The sequence below is a fragment of the Papaver somniferum genome, chromosome 7 (assembly GCF_003573695.1).
Source record: "Papaver somniferum cultivar HN1 chromosome 7, ASM357369v1, whole genome shotgun sequence".
NCBI lineage: Eukaryota > Viridiplantae > Streptophyta > Magnoliopsida > Ranunculales > Papaveraceae > Papaver > Papaver somniferum.
Window position 1 is genome coordinate 91,771,848 of NC_039364.1, and position 8,057 is coordinate 91,779,904.

Below are 8,057 nucleotides of genomic sequence, written 5' to 3' on the forward strand. Positions count from 1 at the left end.
CTGAAGAAAATACGGGAATCGATTGTGCAACCTTTCTTTTTCCATCCGGCTTTCTGTTTCTGTTTTGAAATTCAGGAACGTCAAGAATGCCTTGAAAAAAAAAAGATTTGAGCAACAACTTGTGTCAAGTCATGGACTAGTAGATCAATACCTTTAACTAAAAAATACCCCTCATTAGGTTTTTTTACTTATAATACTTGTGGACCAAAATCAAGTAAGCAACTAAGTTCTACACAGAAACAGAAAAGGAAAAAAAGATTTAACAAAATATTTTACAACTTTACTACACAGATAAGACGAAAATGATCATCTTTAGACAACAATTTTTTACTTTATACCAATCAAACAGTAAAGAAAAAGCCGGGAAAAGTTGAGTAAAAGAAGAAAGCTAAGTTAATATCTGATGTATGAATAAATTGAAGAAGAAGTAGGGCATCTAACTTTGACAACCCAAAGTAATAACTTAACGGTAACATTAGTGTAATACTTTGAGGCAAAAGGATGACCTCTTTTTCTTTTCTTCTTTTCTATTAGTAACTTCTCTCTTCACCTAGAAAAACTTCAATTTTCCTTTGGCTACAGAAGCTTTAGCTTGAGTTAATCGACATAATGCCTTCTCTGTACCAGTCAATTCTGAACACATCTCACCACAGGCTCCCAGAGTAACGGCAAAATAGAGATAAATGGTACAAAGGAAACCTAAGAGTGCCAGCATTGTAAGAAGGAAACGGTGGCGTTGAAAAAGAGTTGTGCAGTTACCCAATTCATCTCGAGCTGGGAATGTTTTTTTGACAGAAGTGGAAGTAAACGGAGTTTGGGCCCTCCGATGAGGAGATGTTATACTCTCAAGAACCATATTTTTAAGCCTCACCTCCTACGCCAGGCCAAGGAAAAGTCTGCACCACAAAGAAATTTAGACTAAGCTAAACCTTGATCTCGTGAAGTTTCAGAAGCTGTTTAGCATAAAAAACACCAGCATAAATGGAAAGAATAACATAGTGAACGGGTAAATGTAAAGATAGCAACCAAGATGAAAATTGCTACGTATATTATTTATAAAGAAAAAAACTCAAAAAAGAACAACCAGTCTAAATGTTATATTCATAAGTAAATTGATTACCAAATCACTCTGTTCCGACCTATGTTGTGTTAGGCGCTAGGCGAGGCGAGGCGCCAAGCCCTTGGCCTAGCGCCTAGGACGTTTAGGCGCCCGTGGAAAAACTAAAAAAAATTGTACACATCTTGGCGACTAGGGCACTTTATTGCCTAGGCGCCCCTTGGGCGACTCGTGAACATAGGTTCCGACAAGACGTGACTGAGTCCACCTGGCCAGGAGAGATCAAGTTGTACATAACATAAGCTTTGAGATTTTAGATTATTTGATCAAGAAATCATTGTGTTGAGCTTCTCAAGTTTAACTACGAGTTATGGAGCTCGCAACTCACAAGGAATCAGAGACGCCAACAAACTCCACTTATTTCGCTTGGTGAAATACCTCTAAGAGAAACAGTTGCTCTAGTGTTACGCTTTGGCATGAATTGTGTTACGTACATATTTCATGTTCTTAGATGAGCACCACATTGCTTAGGATAAGTTATGGACGAAGGAAGGTAAATATTGACATTAGTTTTAGGATAATGGAAAGCTAATGCTGGATCAGTTGGGTTGCTTGTGATACAAATTACTAGCGGCTAGTGGTATCATTTTTTAGAAAATAAAAAACAGATACCAAGGAAGCACAAGTTGAAGTGCCATCTTATTACGCAGCTGGTGACCTATCATTTTTGTTCAAACTAACTTTACTAAGCAAGTTTCAGATAGTGTGATCTATCTGTGGTTCAAATAACTAACGGATTTCCAAAGATATTAAAAAACATGCTTTCCAGCTTAAGCATGTCCAAATTCAATAATGATGCGAGCACTTAACAGTTAACACTGTACAATGACATACCGTATGAGTTTGGAAAGCCAGCCTATGACATTGGAGCAGTGTGTGTTGTTGAGCTGATCACGGAAAGATTCTTTGAAGAGGAATGCTTTCACCATTGCCAAGTGTACTATTAGTTTGAAGCTTGTCAAAGAATCTCGTACATTACAAATATTCCTTGATTGTATCACAATAGCCCATTCTTAATTCCTTTAAATGTGAAACTATGTCCAAGGTCAACAATACAAGTGATCCATGACAAATCATTCTTATGATGTTTAAAGTTTCACGGGATATGGTATGGACCCAGAATTACTCCCTAGAAAACTAACACCCAACTTCGGGAAACAATTGGTTCAACAATATTCTCACAGTCTACATCAAACAAAGATGCATATTACACCATAACTGATGGAATTTTAGTGTCTCGGTGACCTATGGCTCCATCCAAAGCATAAAAAAAACCTTCGCCATGGCAATTAAGGCTGTAGTGACATCAACAAAAGCTCTCTAGCACCAATTAAAAGATGACAAAATTTTAGAGCTATTGCCCTGTTTGTTGGGTGAAACTCGACGCACTCCTTGTATTTTTACAATCACCTAGTAAAACTATTTGAATTCTAAAACAGACGCAACAACAATTTGGATAAGAATATATGTTGAGAATTTCCATCATGATCTCACATTACAACCCACGCTAAAATACTCAAATTCTCCTCAATTGATCCTAATATTGATAAAAATAAATAAATATTCAAATCCACCCAGCCAACAAAGAATGCTTTGCCTACCTTATCATTATATTTTTTCTATATTTCCAGATCGGTCTACCAGTATCTGAAATTCTTATCACAAACCCACTAATCAACTCAGGATTCCATGGATTATCTAACATTTTATTCAAAATAAACAAACCTCAATTCTTTGTTAAATTCCAACAAAACAAGCTCAGATCCGTTTATATAAAGTAAGAAGAAAAAAATAAGAAAGAAAAAACATTCTAGAAACTTACAGAAGAAGGAGGTGGTAGAGAAGAAAGATCCGCGAATTATGTTTCGAGGTTTTATCGTACTTTGAATCCTCCCTCCTCAGCTCTTCTCCGATTTATTTATCCTTCCTTAAAAAGAAAAAAGAGAAAGAATTTAATTCCTCAAGCAAGATATACACGCGCCCAGCCTGAGCCTGAGCCTGAGCCTGAGCCTGAGTTTTAGAGAGAAAGAGAGAGAAGTGCAGACTTTATGGGGACATACATACGATGCGATAGATTGAGAGAGATACACTGGAATTTGGGGTTCGAAGGTGGGGGTGGGGCAGGGTTTCTGCGTGTTTTGTCACTCCTTTTCTCTCTCCCATGAGAATCAGGAGGAATTAGCTGTAAACAGAAGCTTCACTGCACAACTTTGAATGTCGTCCACGTGTAAATATCTTAATGGTTGAACACATAAAAATCAAAAGGGTTAATGATCTGGTTAATATTTTTTTTGTTGTTTTGCGTGTAGCATTGTCGTGGGGACATGTAATTCAAGTGTTTTTGGTGATGTGGATAATATCACACGTGGTGGTTTGAAAGTGGGTGTGGTATCAAACTTACTGCTTAGTGCTTTACAGTGAGACGGTGATGTGTGTTGGGTTTGGGGAGATGACATATTTTGGGGGTAATGGCTTTTGGAAGAATCCTATTATTGGGGTTTATAAAGTCTTGGTCTTTTGGGGATTTTTAGGGTCACCAAATAGTAATTGGGACACCCCATCAAATATTTATATTAAGACTAATATGACTCCTCACTGATTTTAGATAATAAACTTGATTAATAGCACTAATTATGATTAACTAATTAATCAACACTAATTCATTCTTTTAAGTTAAGTGTTGAAGATGAAAATCAAAACCAAAAACTCAGAGGGAAGAGAAGAAGAAGAAGAGGGGAAAAAAAATCGGAGAAAAAAATGAAAATCAGTGATTCAAGCAAAATTTTTGATGTGGGTGAACCCTCATCTTCAAAATACGATAACATATCATTACCCATCAATAACGATCAGTTCTTTGCTGATTTTTCATAAAATCGTGAATTTTTTTCACAAACTCAAAATAACCCTTATGAACCTTACTATGATTTCGAAGGACCAACCCAAGAAGAAGAAGAAATCGAAGAAACAATTGCTCAAGATCACCAGGTATACCTCTATTCTAACTCTTATTTCAGTTTTTAAGCTCAGAGTTGCAAGAAGTTTCGATTTTTCCTTCCGAAAACCCTAGGTTTCCAGCCACCAGGTCCAATCACGGCTGGGAAACCATGAACTCCCGGCCGTTATTCATTATAACGACTCACTATCGATGAACTCTCAGCCGTTATTAGCATGTTACGGATGGGACGATAAATACTCCTGGCCGTAAATAAAAAATTACGGCCAGGTTTTTTCTACGTGCATGGGAAGCATTTAATACTGTCGGCGGCGGTTAGGTTTCATGTCCGAAAATATTAAATGCTATCGGCGCCGGTTGGGTTACCCATCCGTAACTTGTTTTATGGCTCGTTTTTTAGGCCGTAAGCTGACTCATCCAGTTACAGGACAATTTACGTCTTGGAATTCCTGGACGTAACCAGTTTACGGTTAGGAATAGTACTTTTCGACCCAGCCCTTGTTGTTATGACGGCTGGAATATCACTTGTCGACCCAACCGTATACTATTTGACGGATGGAATATCACTTGTAGACCCAGCCGTATACTCCTTGTCGGCTGGAATATCACTCGTAGACCCAGTCGTTTATGTGTGTTTCAATTTCTATTGTGAATAATTATGTGAGACATGTCATTCTATTATATATTGTACCGTACATTCCGGTGGAAGACCAAGAGGTGGTTATGGAAGATCAAGAGGTGGTTATTGAAGAGCAAGACGAGGTTATGCAAGATCAACCCCAACCTATGCAAGTTTTCGAGGACACAAGTGCTCACTATGCAAGCAACTACGAGTGGAAAGATAAGGAAGATGCAAAGAAGTGAGCTCGATCAGAAGGGCTGAAAAAGATGTGCATCATAGTTCAGAATAAACAAGTTACATTCAACAGCTTTCAAATGGTTTGCGAGTGTAGTGGAAAGTATGCGAGCCACTGGAAAAGGGTAATGAGTATAAACCCAAAACCGCGAGGAAAAAGGGAGTATATAATACGAAGAATACCGGGTGCCCTTTTAAGCTTAAATTAAATTTAATGACGACAAGAAAATGTGGTATATGTAAAAAGTCGTCTCGGGTTATCATAATCATCCTATTCCGGAGAGTTTGATCAACCATCCTTATTCGGCAAGGCTCAACCCTTTAGAAAAGGATTTAGTACGCGTGTTGAGTAAAAGACGCACAAGACCTATTGATATTCTTAGTGGCGTGAAGGTGTTAAACCCCCAAAACTCATCCTCATTGTCAACTATCTATAACGAAAGAGAAAAATTTAGAAAAGAGTCATGGGAAGAGAGAGTGCTTATGCAACAATTATTGTTTTTGTTTGAGGAGGCAAAGTACTCTACCGCCTATGAAACGAATGAAGAAAATGAAGTGGAATATCTTTTCGTCATGAATCCGGAATGTGTACAATTGGCAAGATGCTTTCATCAAGTTCTCATTATGGATTGCACGTATAAAACTAACAAGTACAACATGTCGATATTGAAATTTGTTGGGCAAACATCTACCAAGTTGACATTTACCGTTGCGTTTTGTTTCTTGAAAGACGAGACGAAGGAAAGTTATTTGTGGGCATTGCAAAAGGTGAAGTTATTGTATCAAGAAGGTTATACTCCGCAGGTGTTGATTATAGATAAGGAGCAAGCATTGATGTGGGCCATACCACGTGTTTTCCCCAATGCGCGTCATCATCTTTGCACGTTTCATATATGGAATAATGTGCAAACTAATTGCAAGAGGGTTATATGGCCAGCAAAGAAGACCGAGATGGAGAGGATTAAAAATCTACCGTTGGAGATACAATAAGAAGAGAAAGAAAAGTTTGAGATCAATGACAAGATAGCCGAGGTGCTTTGGGCGGATTTTCAAGGTGATTGCGAACAACTAATAGAGTCGCTCACTGAACCATTATATTTCCTAAGGGAGCGTTGTGTAACGGAAAACTGGTCAACCTAGACGGATGTTATAACATATTTGAAGAACGAGTTATTGGATCCCTACAAAGAAAAGTTTGTTAGTGCATGGGTAAATCGTTATAGACATTATGACAATCAATCCACAAGCACGGTGGAGTCGGCTCACTATCGGTTCAAGAGTAAGTTAAATGGTTGTGATGGTGGATTCGTTGTTGTTTTTGAAGCTATGGTTGAGTATTTCAAGCGTGATATCGATAGAATTAAAGGGGATTTTGAAAAGAGCCGATCTAGACTCGTTACCGACTACCGGGATAGCCCTTGGCTCCGGGGAATAAGTTTATATGTTTCTCAATGGGCAATCCTAAAAATGATAACGGAAGTGGAGGCTTGGGAAGAACACAATTTTCCACCGGGAATGAGATGTAATTGTCCCATTAAGTCGGCTTTGGGGATCCTTCAATACGAAGAGATCCTTCGGCTTATGAGAAGTTGAACGAATTGTACAAACTTAAACGAAAGGAAATGGAAAAGGGAGAACCAAGCGGAGCTAGTGAAATGAATAGAAAACGCCGCAAGAAGAATGTGGTTGTCGCATCCCAAAAAAGTTCAAAAAGAAAAGTTGATAGTGGAGTCAAAATTAAAGACCCGGTTGTTCCATCCCAACAAGGTTCAACAACAAAAAAATCTAGTAGCGTCCAAAGAAAAGTTGGTGGTGTGGTTGGTATTAAGAAATTAGCGAGAAGCTGAGGTAATGACACCCCACAAAGAGTTGTTAGTAACCTTGATGGTGAGAAAGAGACGGTCTTCTTGGATGTAGGTCCGATGAAATCACCCCCTATAGATGAGGAAGGTAATTATATCCGACCTAGTTACACGATATACAAAAATTACATGCACTTTTTACCACATTTTATTCATAACTACGTCAAGTCCACCGACGATGTTGAGGGCGACGGAAATTGTGGTTACCATGTGTTCGTAGATCAACTTGGACCTTTTGAGCAGGCAAAAGAATGGGGTGACGACCAAATTACATATGTTAGGCAAAAGTGTTTGCTTGAACTACGTGGTTTCCCCGATTTCTACAAACCAATGATGAGATGCGAAAGAAATGACACGGAGGCGATGCTAAACGAGGAGTTCAAAGCATTTGAACGGCGTTTAATGCAACAAGTGTTTGACAAGTGAATATTGGATGAGAATGCCAATATGTGGCTATATACTCGCCAACACATTCCATTGCGTTATTCATTCCATCTCCTATGCAGATAGTGTTACATACGCACCAACAAGATGTGTTTTTACCGAAGAAGAATCTCCGAAGATAGTCATCATGGGATTCGTGAACATGAACCATTATATCGGCATACAATTGAAAGATGGATTCCCATTACCTCCATTAAGGAAGGTAGACGGATGTGACAGCGAAATACCAATGAGTTGGTGTCATAGGTTCGAGGAAAGATTTCAATTGTGGGATGCATTACAGTTATCGAGGGATGGCCCGTTGTGTGTACTAATGAGTTCCGATGAGGATGAGTATGAGTAAATGTGGTGTGAAGGTATATGATAACAATGTTTTTTGTAGGGTGGTGATTAAAATGATAATATGATAACAATGTGGCATCTCCTATGTATTTTGAATCATTCATTATATATGAAGAATCTAGTTTTACTCTTATTATGTATTTGTAATGATAATATGATAAAGTTATGTGGTTATTTAGAGGTATTTACGGCCAGGTCATACGCTGACACGACCTAGCCGTAATGACCCAAGTGAGTTATTCGCAGAATCCCGGCTAGGAAACCTAACCGAAAATCCGGTAACGGCTAGGAATCCAACCCGTATTTCTGGGTAATGTAAAATTTATGGCTGGTAATCCTGGCCGTAACTCTTCCTGTAATACCAGTTTCAGATTTTACTTAGTTACGGCTGAGACACCAAACCGTAAATCTAATTTCGGATGGGATTCCTGCCCGTAATTCTGGGTACTGTCAGTTCTACGGCTAGTAATCCTAGCCGTTAAT

General features: G+C 38.5%; 1 long non-coding RNA gene across 3 annotated transcripts; it reads right to left on the minus strand.

The window, feature by feature from the left end:
• Positions 1 to 236: 236 nt before the first annotated feature.
• On the minus strand, positions 237 to 3,200 carry LOC113297864. Of its 3 annotated transcripts, none has more exons than XR_003333810.1 (3): positions 3,182 to 3,200; positions 2,940 to 3,044; positions 237 to 896 (listed from the first exon to the last, which is right to left on the minus strand). It is a non-coding gene; the product is annotated as an uncharacterized LOC113297864 (long non-coding RNA). The 3 variants fall into 3 exon arrangements; XR_003333809.1 differs by having other exon boundaries at positions 3,178 to 3,196; XR_003333808.1 differs by lacking the exon at positions 3,182 to 3,200 and having other exon boundaries at positions 2,940 to 3,168.
• Positions 3,201 to 8,057: the final 4,857 nt, after the last annotated feature.